The 16,788-nt window shown below is 46.5% G+C and overlaps 1 pseudogene; it reads left to right on the top strand.

Annotated features, from left to right (window-relative positions):
* The first annotated feature begins 470 nt into the window (after nucleotides 1–470).
* On the top strand, nucleotides 471–16,148 carry LOC134369076 (histone-lysine N-methyltransferase PRDM7-like; annotated as a pseudogene).
* Nucleotides 16,149–16,788: the final 640 nt, after the last annotated feature.

Below are 16,788 nucleotides of genomic sequence, written 5' to 3'. Positions count from 1 at the left end.
GGAGGAGAGCCCCGCTGGTCAGTGTAACCTGAGTCCCACCAGTCAGGGGCCCTCAAGGTCTCCATGGGACTCCCCTAGCCCTCACACCTCAGGAATCCCCTTGAAGACGCCTAGCCTTGACCCTCAGTCACCTTTGCCACCCTTCCTCAGATGCATCAAGATGCAGGGGAACTGAAACAAAACAGCTTACATTAGGTGGTCTGTGATGGCCAGCAGAGACCCCCCCATCCTGTCAATAGCCCCCAGACTTCCCCAACGCCCTCCAGTCCTTGCAGGGTCCCCACATCTTCCTGGTCTGGACACCCTGGCCAAGTGGAGAAGACAGAGCCTGGCTCTGGGCAGTGGTCTGGGCTGTGGCCCCCTCTCAACAACCTCTCTTTCCACAGGAGCTTTGGCCTTGCAGCTGGGAGACTCACGGGACCTTCTCTACCTTGGAGGTGGAGCAGGGCCTGCCATCCTGTCCCGGCATCATGAGCTCCAACAGCTCCCCGGAGGAGAACCCTGAGGGAGATGCAGGGAGAACAGGGCGGAAGCCCATGGTGAGAGGTGGGGGAAGTCGAGCGAAGCTCCAAGCAGGATTTGTACGAAGGATGGAGAGGGGGTACTAGTGACAAGCAGCTGGTGTCTGGAGGGCCACAGACTTGTGGCCTGCAACTCTGTGTGACCCTGGCTGTGCATGTGCATGCAATGGGGACAATTGGTCCTGTCTGGGACATGAGGGAGAAAAGGAGACAAGAATCAAACTCTCTGTGTTGGGGAGAGCTAGGAAAATGCTGTGTTCTCTCAAACAGAACACAATCTGGGGAGGGAGGTAACGAACATCTTTATCCTTGTTTCACAGAGACCACCCCAAGACCCCAGCCTATGTTCTGATTGTTAAGATTACAAGGCAGAAGAAAAGGCCCCACTCGATCTTGTGATGTGTGCAGTAAATCACTGATGAACTATGTTATTTTCTCTAGGCTAAAGATGCTTCCAAAGACATTCCCATATACTTCTCCAAGGAAGAATGGGCAGAGATAGGAGAATTGGAGAAAATTCACTATAGGAATGTGAGAAGGAACGATAATGTGCTGATTAATTTAGGTAACTTCTAGTGCTGGTTGCAGACCGGCCTGCGAAATATAAAACAGGTCTTCTGTCCCCGTGTTATTTTGGCTCTCTCTTAGGCAGCTGCATGGGCCCACAGTTCCCTTCTGTATGGAGAGAAATCTGGAGGGGAAAATTTGTTCTTCTTCATCTTTTTTTTTTTTTTGTCAGTGCACAGCCGAGTATCGGCACTAGTCATGCAGAGTTCACATCTTGACCTTTTTCAAGACTCTCCCAGCACGCGCTGAGCCACACTGGCTTTGTGGTGCTTTCCATTGCCACCACCCTTTGTTCCTCCTCTCACCACTTCCCTTTTAGGACAAAGATTTGGCTTCTTTCCAGGTGTCGGAGCCTCTCAACCAGCTTTCCTGTGTCACCAAAGGCAGACCAAGCACCATGTGGATGACACTGAGGATTCTGATGAAGAATGGACACCTCGACAGAAAGGTGAGGGGCCAGGAGGAATTAGAGGTGACCTCCTGAAACCATCCTGGGTTGAGGTCTCGGCTTTATCTCAGGAGTTAACAAAGGAGACCATGTTCTCTCAAAAACGTAAATGTTCAACAAACAAGCAAGGTGCAATACATTATATACAGTAAGAGGCTATTCATATAAAGGTTTTAAACCTGTAAAATAATTACATATTTTATTTACAGATACAGTAATAAGTGCTAAACGTATAAAAATCTGAATGTGAGTAAGAAATACCAAACTCAGAAGTTATTATCACAAGAGAAGGAGGAAGGGCTGGCAGGTGGCTTCACTGCGTCATAGTTAGCTCTTTTGTCTGTTTTATGTCTATTTTTGAATTTTGAAATAAAAAGTCGAAATGAAAACATTTCCATCAGCTGTGTCCGAATGTTGGAATAGGACTGGATGGTGATGGATTTATAGGTTTTCCAGCATTATTCTCCACACTGTTCTATATGTTTAAAGTTTATCATTCTTTAAAGTAATAAAAGAAAGACTGGTTTTGCTAGACATTGTTAATTAATCAGCGGGAAATTAACTAAACTTTCATTGAACTGTAAATCCACCAAAAAGCTTTCTAACCCTAATGTCTTAATAGTTCAGTCATTGGATCAACGGTCTTAGAAGAAGACATGACTAACCCCATGGTTTGTCATACATCGTTATCTGCACTCAGTTGATCCCCACCTTAGTCACTTTATCGTCTCTTATCGAGAAATCTTGTGGGATTTCTACAAGAATTTTTTTTTTTTTCCTTTTGAGATTTCTTATGAGAAATCACACAACGGCAACTTACCCTTTCTAACAATTTTTGAGTGTTTGATATTATTAACTAGATACACACTGATGTGCAAGAAACTGCTAGAACTTTTTCATCTTGCATGACTAAAGCTACACCCGTTGAACAACAACACACCATTTCCTCCTGCCCCAGTTCTTGGCAACAATTCTACTTTGTTTCTATGAATTTGATTACTTTAGATACCTCATATAAGTGAACCATGCCATATTTGTCTTATTGTGACTGGCTTCTTTAACTTATCAAAATGTCTTCAAGGTTTGTCCACGTCATAGCACTGGCAGGGTTTTTTATGTTCTAAGGCTGAATAATAGCCCATTGTATTTATATACCACATTTTCTATATCTATTCACTTGTTGATGGATATTTAGGTTGCTTCCACCTCTTGGGGGGAATCTCTCTCTTCCTCTTCTTGTAAAAGCACTATTCCCATCATGAGGGCCCCACCCTCATGAACTCATCTAACCCTAATTACTTCCTCAAAGCTCCATCTCCCAATGTTATCACACCAGGAATTAGAATTTCAACATATGAATTTTGGAGGAGCAAAATCCAGTCATAGCACCCATTTTTTAACTGTTTTTTGTTGTTGTTGTTGTTGAGTTGTAGGAGTTCTTTAGATATTCTAGGTATTAACCCTTTTTCAGACATATGGTTTGTAAATATTTTCTCTCATTCTGTAGGCCGCCTTTTCACTCCACTGATTTTTTCTTTCAGTGCTCAGAAGTTTTCAGGCTTTACATAGTCTCTTTGTCTATTTTTGCTTTTGTCACTGATGCTTTTGGTGTCATTTCCAAGGAATCATGGCCAAATTCGATTTCTTGAAGCTTTCTCCTATGTCTTCTTCTTGGAGTTTTATACTTTTGGGTGTTAGATTAAGGTCTTTAATCTATTTTGATGTTATTCTTGTATGTAGTGTAAGATAAGGGTCAATCTCCATTCTTTTGCATATGGCGATCCAGTTTTCCCCATACCGGCTCTTGAAGAGACTGTCCTTTCCTCCATTGTGTGGTTTTGTTTAGCGTTTTTTCATGAAAGTTAAGCCAATTCATTTTTTAAAAGATAAATGTAATGGAAACCTTGTGAACACAAGAAGAAGCAGAGATGAGGTTTGGTGTTGTTTTCTTTGCTTTGTGGTGGGTGACCATTTACCTCAGTTGGTGAGAGTGTGGTGTTAACACCAAGATACAGGGTTCTATTTAAAAAAAAAAACGAACATTTTAAGAAAATTAGCAATGCCTCCAATAGAAGCAAAGGTCTTAATGTTACTTCAGAAACCGTTTTCAAATCACCCGTGGATAATACTTGGAATTGTCACTCTAGTTCAGAATTCTCTGTCCCTAATGAGAATCTTCTGAGCTGGGAAATATTTACCGACCAAAACACTGATTTCTCATCACCTTTTAGTCAAACCTCCTCGGGCGGCCTTCAGAGTGGGACAGAGTAAACACCAGAAGGTGAGTAACTGAAAAATCCTATCGACAAGTCAATCTTCCTCATGGAAGATCCAAACACATGGAAGGGAAGGAGAATGTGCAGAGTATCCTAGGACTGCTGCCTTCCTTTTCTGATCTCTTCAGCACAATGTCTGACATCATCATTTTAAGAGTTAATAAGAAGAGCAACAATAATCACTACCACTCGTTTTATTTTTGCAATATTTCAGACTTTATTTTAAGCATTTTACATGAATAAACTCACTCAAACCTTACAACTATAACTATAACCATTTTGTGGATGAAAAAACTGAGCTACAGAAATGTTTGAGATCACAGTCAGTAGTGGTTCAGTCTAATCCAATACTCCTTCATTCTCTAAAGTACTTACAAGCTCATTAAAACTTTCGTGTTTTGTAAAGTTCATGCTGACTTACCCGGACACCTTTACATTATTCATCGGACTGATTATTTCAACCTAATTCTTGTCTGCTGTGCTAAGTGAGAGATACGCTAAGACACTCTGAGGGAAACTTGCAAATATACAGTCAATTTGCACTGCGCATGGTCCCAGAGGAAGACGGAGATAGTTCCTACTCTCTCACAAGGGATGTATTCAGATGTGAGAAAGTTGCTCCAGGCCCTGAGAAGTTTGAAGTTTGACTGAGAAACAACAGATAGGAAAATGACTTAGCACTTCATGTACTTTACACTATCCAGTAGAAATGCATCCTGGTACTGATTTTAAACTCTCCTCCCTGTAGGAAGAAGTAACTACTCCTTTCTCTGGGCCCAAATTAGGCAAATGTCATGCTGTTTCGAATCATTTATTTAGCCTGCTGCTTCTGTATTGTGAGCTCTTTGAGAGCATGGTCCATACCCGATTTTTCTCAGGAGTCCCAGGCGAGGCTTAGAGCCCCTGAGGGCCCCCTGAATGTTTTCTGAATGATTCCAAGTTTTGCAAATTAAAATACGTGTAACAGGGTCAAGTAATGCTGAAGATAATATCTTTGAATTAGATTTCAACTGTAGAGATGGTTGAGGAGGTAAATCGATGTCAGGACTATAAGAGAAATTATTAATCTCATGTTTGTACTGTATTTAACAACTCGCAAAACACTTTGGTGAACATTATTGCATTTCATGTTCACTATACCATTAAGAATGAGAATGCATGCCAATTTGTGGATCAGAAAGCTGAGTAGAATTAACTAATAGTACACCCTTCCTTAAGTAGAATTGGTACAGGAACCAGTTCATTCAATTCCAAAGTTAAATATTCCTTCCAGGTTATGGCAGTTTGCAACTCTTAGCATCACTTTCTTAGTTGTCTGCATACATTTATACCAACTGTTTCTTCTCCTCCCAACCTCACTGTTCATTTTCTAGATGTGTGTTGTACCCTCTGTGCTTTTCTACATTTCTCTTTCCATCAAATGTCTACTAGTTCATAGAAGATCCCCTCTTTTTCTCTATAAGCCCCTACCTCCTTCTTTCACAGACCTGGTTGAGTCTCCTGCTAGTATTCCAAAATATTCTCCCTCACTCACTCTCACGTATATAGAGAAAGTTGAAAGAAAAGAGCCTTAAGACATGGGTTCTAGTCCTGGAGTCACTACCCAATCAGGCCTTTCCTTTTCTCTCTGGTATTCAGAAGCTCCAGGTTTTTCAAGGGACTGTTGAACAAAACTCCTACATGTGAAAAAATGTTGCAAGCCCTAAGAAACTAAATAAATGTATGTTGGTTTTTAAAATGTGACTCTCACATTAAAGGGAATGTCCAGGGCACTGTTAAGTAATGAATCTAGTTTGAAGAAATTGCCCGGAACAACAGATTTCCTGAACACAAGTGACTCAGAGGAGGCCCAGAAACGAGTGTCCCCTCCTGCAGAAGCAAGTACCTCCAGACGGCACTCTAGACAAAAATTGGGTAAGAGAAAATAATTTGGGGACTTTATCCCCTCTAGGTCCTTTAGAAAGGTTGATGAGTATGGTCTAGATATGTGGCGTAGACTTTCAATAGGCCTGCATTTAAGCTGGACTATGCTGAGACCAGAAGTTAGGTACTGTACTGAATAGCATGTGGGAACACCAACTCTGAAGTCACACGCTTGTTTTAATCCACGCAGAATCATTACAGCCTTGGGCAGACATTATAAATTCTCTGCACTCCTTAAAGCTAATCTGTAAAATGAAGATAAACACATATAGCTCATATATGTTTTAAAAGCATTAAATTAAATATAAAAGAACTGATACATACAACTGTGATAATAGAGACCACATTTTCTTATTGTACATCCATGCCTTTGTTCCATGCCTAATATATAATGCACCCTCAACAAATATTTTGTGGATAAATAAATGCATGAATGAACTGTTTTGTAAGTAGAAAGTTTGGGAGGTTCAATCTGATCATGGCAATCCAGAAACTAAAATTGACTTATGCATCTGTAGTCAGTGTGGAGTCTTAGTCTCTCTGAAATAATAGTTAAGAGGTACTGAAGGGGTGGGGAGCCAGAGTATGTAGAAGGATAGATAATAATTTGATGGTAATAGATTTCACATCTTCTGAAAAAACAGAAACAAACACTCCAGACTCCTAACTTCACTCACTTACTCTTCTCCAATGTAGAACTCGAGAGAAAGGAGATTGAAGTGAAGGTGTACAGCCTGCGAGAAAGAAAGGGTCGGTCATACAAAGAGGTCGATGAGCCTCAGGATGATGACTACCTGTGTAAGTGACCCTTTTGGCCCACTCATGGAGAAGGCTATATCCCGGTAGAATAATTTTATCTTGTTGTTTGACCCCAAATCATTCCTTTACTCTGGTGGCTTGGGATACAGGATTGAGGCTAAATTATGTAACTGCTGGGCTCTTTCTGAAGCTCTTTATATCCAGGAACATGCACTATACTTTTCCAAACCCCTGCTTCTCTCGCCTCCAGATTGTGAGACATGCCAGGACTTCTTCATCGACAGCTGTGTGGCTCATGGTCCCCCTACATTTGTAAAGGACAGTGCAGTGGACAAGGGGCATCCCAACCGCTCAGCCCTCACTTTGCCCCCTGGGCTGAGAATTGGGCCGTCGGGCATCCCTGAGGCCGGGCTTGGAGTATGGAATGAGGGATCCGATCTTCCACTGGGTCTGCACTTTGGCCCCTTTGAGGGCCAGATCACAGAAGATGAAGAGGCAGCCAACAGTGGCTACTCCTGGATGGTGAGAAGGGCCTATCTTACCCCATCTTCTGGCTTCCTATATCCCTTCTGTGCCTTTGGTGGGACATCACCTTCTACATGCTAGAACATGGATACTGGCAACATGGTTAGCTCTGTGTACTTAGTGGTCTTTGCATGAACCTGGAACTCCTATTTAAAGGTCAGAGGGTGAGCGGGAGAAAAGTGGCACAGAGACAGAAAAAGTGCATTCTCCCTATGGGGCCTCTGCTCTGACTGGACAAATCAACTCAGATGTGTAGATGATGCTGAGGAGTACGCAGCATGTGTCACCATTGGCGGCTGAATCCATGCAGGCTCAAAATGCATCGATGACAGTACAATAAAATAATTCTGATTATTACCTGCCCCTCAACCCCAAAATGACTAACTTATTTTTCTGAAACTCAGATCACCAAGGGGAGAAACTGCTATGAGTATGTGGATGGAAAGGACAAATCTCGGGCCAACTGGATGAGGTAAGGCCAATAGGTTTCGGGTTCCAGCAGGGACACTCATCTCTCTCAAGCTCGGCTTCTTTCCTCCTCAGCATGCCTCCCTCGATGGTTTTTACACTCTCTGTTCTCCTTACAATGTTCTTTCATATTATGAACATCCAGGAAAAAATAGATAAAATATAAATATTGCCATTTCTTTTATGAAAAAACTAAATCTCTATGATAGAAAAAATTGGGGCACCAGAATAAACGCTGAGGAGCCTAGATTCATTGGGGATGCTGGATTCGCACTTTAATTGATCTAATCAGCATTTATTAAGCACTTACTATATTCTTGTTTAGAAAATGGAGTACATCACATGAACAGATCACACAACCCATGCCCTCGTGGAGGACTATTGCGCGGAGATGTGAAACATTTGATTATAGGAGAAGTACACAAGGCCAAGACAACCTAAAACAAGGGACCTTTAATCTGTGAGGGCAGGAAATCTTGCCAGCTTCAATGAAATTAAAACCTGAAGCCTGAGAAGTGAGCTGCAGGGTGGTCACGGGCCTCTGTGCTGCATGGACGAGCCCCTTTCTATGAGGGACTCTCATTTTATTAGAAGATAAGAATATGGACATGCTTTTATTATTCTATATTTCCATGCTAGGACAAAGGGACCTCTAAGTTTCTATGGGAACCCAGGGAGGCAGGTGAATGGCACCTAGGTAAACTATGGGAGATTAGAGAAAGGTCTCTTAAAAGAAGATTGACTTGGGCTGAGTAAAGAATGATGTGTGCTAATCCAGAAGCGGAGTACATGATTGATCAAACACCAAATTCTGTGCTATCAGCAGAAATCGATTCAGAGTTTAGAGAAGTGAGAAGTCAGTGTTTTATGGCCAATCAAGGTGGAGGTAAGTCTGTAATTGGGCTTTGAAGAATGGATAAGTAGGCAAGGGGGGGGAAAGCATTCCAGGCAGGATGAGCACCATAAGCAGGACTTGGAGAAAGAGGCTTAGGTATGAACAGCAGGTTCCTGGAGGAGGGTAACGGCATGGTCCGTCACAGCATGGGGGCCTTGACCATCTGGTGACAAGCCCAACATGGCCCTGGCAGGTAGTGGAGACTCACTGCCTGTTATTTTCTGTCCCTTTGTCTGCCTCAACCCCAGGTATGTGAACTGTGCCCGGGATGATGAGGAGCAGAACCTGGTGGCCTTTCAATACCACGGGCAGATCTTCTATCGAACTTGCCAGGTCATCAGGCCGGGCTGTGAACTGCTGGTCTGGTACGGGGATAAATATGGCCAGGAGCTGGGTATCAAGCGGGACAGCAAGCGGAAGAAAGAGCTCACAGCAGGGAGAGGTGGGCACCACTATTATTCTTTAAATAGAATAGAAGAGAAAGAATTCTCCTTGGGAATTTTCATGGTACAACTCTTAAGTAGAGTAAAATGCAGTCGAAAGATGGAAAAATTTCAAATCAGATGCTTCTGAAATTAAGGATTCATTTCATTTGCCTTTGACTCTTAGGGACAATTTATATTTTGAAATTTTTGTTCTTATTTTGTTTTTTTAACTTTTTTATATGAAAAATATATAACAACATATAGTCCTGACGGGCTTAGAGACAAAGAACAAGTCTCAAGCACCTACCAGCTCTTTTATCAAGGCAGTTTCATCTGGCTCTTTTAATTGTTTCTTAATTTCTTCCATATTCCTAAATAACATGCATATGTTGTTATTCATTCATTCATTATTTCAATTAGTTGTCACGTGAATTCCTACTCTGTGCCAGACGATGTTCCAGGAACAGGAAATACACACAGAACAGGATGATCAGAATATGTGCTCTTGAGCAGCTGACACGTGAATTAAGGAAACACGCAGACACGCACAGGCATGTGCATATCAGACAGTGATTCGTGCTTTCAAGAAAACTAATCCAGAAAAGAGCCTAGAGATCATCATGAGGGGAGGGAGGGTGTGACAAGGGACGGTCAGGGAAGGTTCTTCTCAGGACATAACATTTGAGAGGTGCAGAGTTGTTGGCAAAGGACTCCAGGCAGAGGGAGCAGCTCGTGCAACAGCCCTGAGGCAGGAGAGAGTGAGGGTGTTTGAGAAATGGCTCAGACCACCCAGGTGAAGGAAGCAGAGAAGAGAGCAGAGGTCAGAGAGATACACAGAAGCCTGGACATGTAGTGCCCATGATTCCTGCCCAGAAACTGGGGATTTTCCTAAGATGGAAACAATTGTGGAGTTTTGGTTAATTTTCAGAAAATAAACTGCAGTGGGTAATCCCATCAGAGGCCACTTTAGACTCCAGGTAAGAGAGGATGGTGGGTTGGATAAAGGTGGGAGTCAGGAGGTAAGAAGTCTGATTAGGGATATAATTAAAACAGAACTTTCTAATAAATTTGAAGTGGCCTAAGACTGAATGAAATAACTCAAGTAGGAATATTTGGCGTGTCACCCAAGGAAGGACATATTTTCATTTTATGATTTGTGGACAGAGAGAGAAGCAATTCACAATCTAGTTTAGGCAGCAGGAACCAGAGTCGTTTACTCAAGGGGGACTGGACCACTCTGAATCCCACTTCCTGATGGAGAACCAGGTACACAAGAGTCCTCCATTAAATGTCTTTGACGGGGGAAACTCAAATTCAGTGTTCTTTAACCACTACTCTACACTGCCTTCTACATTTGTGCATCTCCAGACAAAGTGGCTCCTGACTTTATAGATCCCTTTCCCCTCATAAGAAAAGTCACTAAGGATGAGTCCATCCATAACAGCCCCTTTTCGTGTTGCTATAACACAATACCTGCGACTGGATAGTTTATAAAGAACAGAGGTTTATTTGGCTTATGATACTGGGACAGCTGCATCTGGCATGAGCCTCAGGCTGCTTCTACTCATGGTGGAAAGTGGCAGGCAGCTGGCAGGTACAAGCGGCAAGAGGAAGCATGAGAAAGAGAGATGGGGTAGGTGGTAGGGTCTTTTAAACAACCAGCTCTCGTGGAAACTAATAGAGTGAGAACTCACTCACTACTGCCACCTTCCAGGGAGAACATTAATTCATTCATGAGGGATCTTCCCCCCATGACTCAAACAGTTCCCAACACTGCCATATTGGGGATCAGAATTTCACATGAGTTTTGAGGGTTCAACACATCCAAAATCTATCACCATCTACGTAATCCAAAGTCAGTTATTATTTCTCAGTAGAATAAAATAGCTGCAGATGCTCTATCAGGAAAAGTACCCAGAGATTAGGGGGAGAAGACGATATGATATGACCCAGAAGATACTTGTAGTGTGTGTGGCAAAGTCACTGCAGTTCCTTCTGTATAAAGACTGAAGCTGCCTCTGATGCTACTGAAGGTCCCTGGTTTGGCTGATACATAGACAAGGCCCATGACCTAGGATTTCTGGGTTTCTGAGGAAGATGTAGAGAACAAAAATGGAATGAAAAAAGACTGTAAAGGAACACTCGGTGGGAGACAGCAGGCGTTACCACATGAGGAATGATTAGGGGAGCAGGCCTTACCATACAACAAAGCAGATGTCCCAGACAGTGTTGTCTACACCTCCCCTAACCAAAAACTTCCTCTTTCAGCAGAACAAAAGCCAGAGATCCACCCATGTTCTTCAAGCCCTCTGGCCTTCTCCAGTCAGAAATTCCTCAGGCAACATGTGGAACACAATCACTCCTCTCAGACCTTCCCAGGGACATCTGCAAGAGAACTTCTCCAGCCAGGGAATCTCCATCCAGTTGGTCAGAATCAGGAGCAGCAACGTTCTGATCCACACAGCTGGAATGACAAGGCTGAAGGTCAAGAGGTCAAAGAAGGGTCCAACCCCTTATATAAAAGGACAAAGCAGAGGAGAATTTCAAACACATTTTCCAGCCCACCCAAAGGACTAATGGGGAGTTCTCAAGAAGAGTCCAGAACAGGCCAGAAAGTGCATCCAGAGGACAAAGGCAAATTATTTGTGGGGTTAGGAATCTCAAGAATTGCAAAAGTCAAGTGTGGAGAGTGTGGGAGAGGCTTCAGTAACAAGTCAGGCCTCATCCTACACCAGAGGACACACACAAGGGAGAAGCCCCAGCAATAAAACCACATCTCAACAGAGAGAGAGGTGGCCACCACACACCTCCACGCCCCAGCACTGAGGGGGCTTCAGAGAACGTCTTTTGACCTCTTGCCTTCCCCAGGAGTGTCGAAAAAGATGTAAGCGATCAAACACACCCTCCACTTTCATGACCAGAGACGAGGCAGAAAATGTGGGGGGGCCGGGATTCCTTTAGGGCTCACAGGCTATGGACAGTTACAGATCCCCTCCATGTCCCACATGGCTCCCCTCTATGTTCTTCTGGCCTCCTTTTCCAATAAACGTTGTTCCCACACAAACCTGCAGCACGGGCTGTGTACCTCGTCCCCAGTTCCAAAGGTGAGAGAGTCCGGGAGGCCACGGGAACTCAGACTCTCAGCCGGGTCTCACGGGAACCAAGTCCCACTTAAATCACCTCCTGGGCCCAGGGAGAGAACCAGGGGAGGAGATGGAGACAGGGATGGGTCGGGAGGGGACCACCCCCACCAGCGCCCCATGGTCTCTCCCGTTACCCCCATCTCTGTAGCCTCAGAGGTGAAAGCCAGGCACAGACACGAGTGGGAACTCAAGAGAAAAGGAAAAGGAGTCAGGAAACCAGTTGGCCAAGGCCCCAACTTCTTCTCTATGGGTCCAGTCATCAGGTTGGGTATCAGGTATCATAGCAGAGGGGGCAATTGCAGCCCCAGGATCTGGGGCACGTTTACAGAGCAGGGCTTCAGTGGTGGGGTGGTCCCAAACCCTTTAATGACAGAGCCCTCACCAGCTGTGGGCTCTTGGTCCCTCCTCCTCCAGCTCCGGGAAACAGTGAAAGGGGGGCGGGGGGAGACTGCTGGGATCTGGGTTTGAGGCTGCCCTACATATAATCAGGGTATGCTCCTGCGTAGGTCCTCTCCCCCAGTCCCAAAATTTCCACCTGTAAAATTAAGTCTCTGAAATGGGGGAGAGGGAGGCGGGGCCTAGAAAAGGGAAGGAGTCATGGGACAAGTCTGCCTGGGCGGGGACTCAGGAGGAGAATGCTCTAGGAGGTCGTAGATGGATGGAGTCATGGGAGTAACATTTTGGGGACTCCACTGTGACCTGTCTGAAGCTGGGGAACACAGGACGGGGTATAAAAGGCTGGTATCCAGGGCCAGGGTTCCACAGAAGAGCTGGGGGGAGATGGGGATGGCACTACACCCCCTGCTTCTCCTCCTGTCCCTGTCCCCTCTTGGGAGTGAGCCCTCACACAGAGAAGAAAACCAGGTCACTGCACAGACTGAGTGTGTCTTCAGCGGGAGGCCGGCGGGCACAGGGGAGAAAGCTGATGATCCTGTGCCAGGTGGGCTCTGAGCTTTGGGGGCACTGCCTGGCCTGGGTGCCCCACGTGACTCAAGGCCCTGTCTAGGCACAACTCAAGGGAGCTAGGTGGGCAGGACACAGACCCAGACTTGAAGTCCTGTGCCCCTTAGGGCTGTGACTGTCATACAGCATTCAACGTGGGAGCCAATTTCTGATCAGACTCTGCTGTTGAGAGAGAGACAGAGAGGCGGTGAGTTCACAGAAAAAGCCAGGCAGGCCTGGAGTTGGCAAGTGCATCACAAGCAATGAAGTTGTGATGAAACCCAGAGTCGCAAAAACAGCATTTAAGTCCTCTAAGAAAAGTGCCAAAAGTCATCCCTGCAGAAGTGTCGTGGCTGTCCTGCTGTGCTCAGAATGCTGAGGAAGGAAATCAAAGGTTACCGAAACATCCACTTGCTGGTTCAGGGTTACAGGATTTAAACAACATGCTGGAGACTGACTGCATTGGATACATCACAAGGTCATACGGGGAATCTTAAACAAAATGCTGGAGCCAATTCGGATCCTAGAAAAATGCGACTGAGTAGAGGAAGCGCTTGCCTGGGCCCTTTCAGGGTAAGAAAGTGTTTGAGGTAACCTGAGAAGCAACCCTAACCACAACCATGATATCCAGCCCTAAACTTCGAAGCGTAATCCTAACACTAACCCCTGCAATACTGGCCTCCCTGTCCCTGCAGTTCCCATCAACAGAACCCACCCCCTGGGGTCTTGGGGTGGGGCTCGGGGCCACACAGCTCTGGAGCTGAAACCATTTCTCAAAACTCCTGTATCTTGCTTTCCAACCGGGAATCACAACCCTGTCTACATTGCCTATTTCCTTTCAGTAGACAAGAGTGGAAGCCAGACTGAGAAGGGGCCTGCACATGGATCACAGGTAGCCCTGAACCCTATGAAGACCACATAAGAATTTCAAATCAACTTGCCAGAATGAAAAAAGAAGCATCCCCAGAGTGCTTGAAGTGCAGCCAGGGATGGCAGTCACAGGACCATGCCGGGTGTTGGGATTGAGGTGTCTGGGCACCCACATTCCCCTGGGTGGATCTTGTCACCACAATCTACCCGTTGTCCAATCTGACCCTCAGCAATGTACCCATGGTGCCCGGAGGTGGGCAGGAACCATCACACATCTCAGAATTCACCCCAGTGTCCCCCAGCTGATGACTTTCAGAGAGCTGACACTGAGCACATCTGCCTGACCTTGTCCTAAACTCCTCGTGTGTCAACCCACATAAACTCAGAAGCAGCCAGTGACATCGATAATACTGTGATAGATGGAAAAGAACAAGAGAGCAGAGTTTGATTGTGTGAGATATACAGTGATAGATATAAAGTGAGATATATATATATATAGTGAGGAATTCATATAGTGAGGGATATATAGTGAGAGATATATATAGTGAGAGAAATATATAGTGACATAGTTATAGTGAGATATTCATATGGTGAGAGATACATACAGTGAGCTATATGTGCTGAGATATTTATATAGTAAGATATTCATATAATGAGAGAATTATCCAGTGAGAGATACAGAGTGATATATTTGTACATAAGCACACTATTATAAAAATCTCCATTTCTTGGCAAATTACCCAAGAACTCAGCCAATATGTGGCAAAATTTAGTCACAGACCCTGGTGTATTAGCCCATTTTTGTGTTGCTATAACAGAAATACCTGAGACTGGGTAATTTATAAAGAACAGAGGTTTATTTGGCTCAGGATTCTGGGACAGCTGCATCTGACGCGGGCCTCATGCTGCTTCTACTCAAGGCGGAAAGTGGCAGGCAGCCGGTGGGTACAAGCAGATCACATGGTGAGAAGCAAGAGAGAGAGAGAGAGAGAGAGACAGACAGACAGACAGACTCTTTCTCTCTTCTTTTAAAGCCCTCAGAACCACACGCCTGACCACCATTATTAATCCATTCACTACTGCACGGTCCTACAATCCAATCACCTCTTTAAGGCTCCTCCTTTCAATTATCCTAATAGGATTTCTCACCCTCTTAACAGTCACAGTGGGGGCCAAGTTTCTAATACATAAAACTTGGGGGACACAATTCAAGCTGCAATGAGTTTTTGGGGGAGGCATGATTCAATCCGCTACACCTGGCGTCGTGGCTCAAGCTCTGCTCAGGTAGCCCCTGTCCAGTGATGGCAGATCCCCTGGACTGCTGACGCCCTGCACGCTCGGCTTCCCACCTGCTGACAGGCTCCATCTGGCTCGAGGAGAGGGTGAAGGATGCAGTCAGAAGGGGGACACTCGGGAACCAGCTAAAGTAGGGGCAAACCTCCTGTCTGCCAGCTGCCCACTTCCTACACCTGCACCCCAGCTGTCACTCTGCGGCACCTACACCTGCCCCTCAGCTGTCGCTCTGCAGGACCTACACCTGCACCCCACCCTCAGGCTGCCATCTGAGCCGAATGCTGGGGGATGGGACCGAGCGGAGCCAAACGGTGGCGAGTAAAGTCGAGCGGTGGCGGGTAGAGCCGAGCGGTGGCGGGTGGGCCGGATGGAGCCGAGTGAAGCCGAGCGGTGACGGGTGTGGCGGGTGTGGCGGGTGTGGCGGGTGTGGCTGGTGGGCCGGGTGGCGCCGGCAGAGAGCTGGGCGTTGGACGGGGGGAGCGGCGCGGCTGCTGGGCCCCGGCGAGCAGGTGGCCCGGGGCGCGCGGTGGTGCCCGGGCGCTGGGAGGCTCACGGCGGCCGTCGCACAGGCTCTGGCAGAGCCTGGCCCTGGGCGGCACCCCGGTTGCCCCTTTCGCTACTTGGCTCCCTCCCCGTCCTGATTCCCGCCCCGGACCGCGCCTGGCGCACGTCCCCAGGGCTCACGCTGCGGTGCGGCTGCGAGCCCCGGGCTCCCGGGCTCCAGGCTTCGCCGCCCCACAGCTGTGTGGACCCGGCCAGCAGGGTCCAGAGACGGGCCGTACGCACCGCGACCCAGGGTCCGCTGCTCCGCCCGTCGGTCAGGAGTGCTCTCGCGGACACCTGCTCTCTGCCGTGTGGCCACCCGAGTATGGATGGACACGACGCCCTCACAGCCGCGCTCCCTCTGGGACCATTAGTCCTACTCGCTGCTGCAGCCCGAGGGTCCCCTGGCCCTGGACAGCCCCGGGATGATCCCTCGCCAGGACGCCTTTCTGCTGCCTGCGCCATCCTGGGCTGGGGACTGACCTCCCTGGCCATGCCACTGACCCCTGCGAGCGCCCAGCCACGGCGCCTCGCAAGCTGCATGGCTTAAGGTTGGGGCCCAACCCAAGTGGGGCCCATCTAAGCCCATCTCTCAGTGCACCCGTCAGTATCTCTCTCTAAGGAATAATCTTTATTGTGGTGAAACATTCGTAACATAGAACTGACCATCATGACCATCTAAGTGTCCAGGTCAGGGGTATTGAGCACGTTCACACTGCTGTGCAAACATCACCACTGTCTCTCTCCAGAACTCTCTCATCTCCCAGACTGAGACTCTGCACCCACTACACACCAACTCCCACAGTGCTGGGCTGGCAGCAGCCAGTGGAAATCTGCCCCGTGGGAATCTGACCACCCTGGATCCCAGTCTCTCCGCAGCTGGACTTGTGGTGAGGCTGTCGCACGGAAAAGGAAACAGAACGCCCAAATGAGAATTTTAAAAGGGGGTCTTTACCGGCAACTGTCTCTCCAGATATTCTGGTAAGAGAAGAGCCCTGAGTTTAAATTGAAAGGGTCTATTAAAGGCACATAGTCACACAGGCAAGAAAATCATATAGTCACACACTTAAAGTTATCATATAGTCACACACGTTTCCTCCTAGTATGAGGAGGGAGAGGGTTTCGCGAGGCCTCCTGCCAGCTGGTTACAGAAGCCAAGACAAGCCAGTTAATCACTTAGGGACAGCAAA

This window comes from Cynocephalus volans, unplaced genomic scaffold, assembly GCF_027409185.1.
Source record: "Cynocephalus volans isolate mCynVol1 unplaced genomic scaffold, mCynVol1.pri scaffold_35, whole genome shotgun sequence".
Classification (NCBI taxonomy): domain Eukaryota; kingdom Metazoa; phylum Chordata; class Mammalia; order Dermoptera; family Cynocephalidae; genus Cynocephalus; species Cynocephalus volans.
Note: the sequence above shows the minus strand (reverse complement) of the source record. Positions and strands in the feature narration are given on the sequence as shown.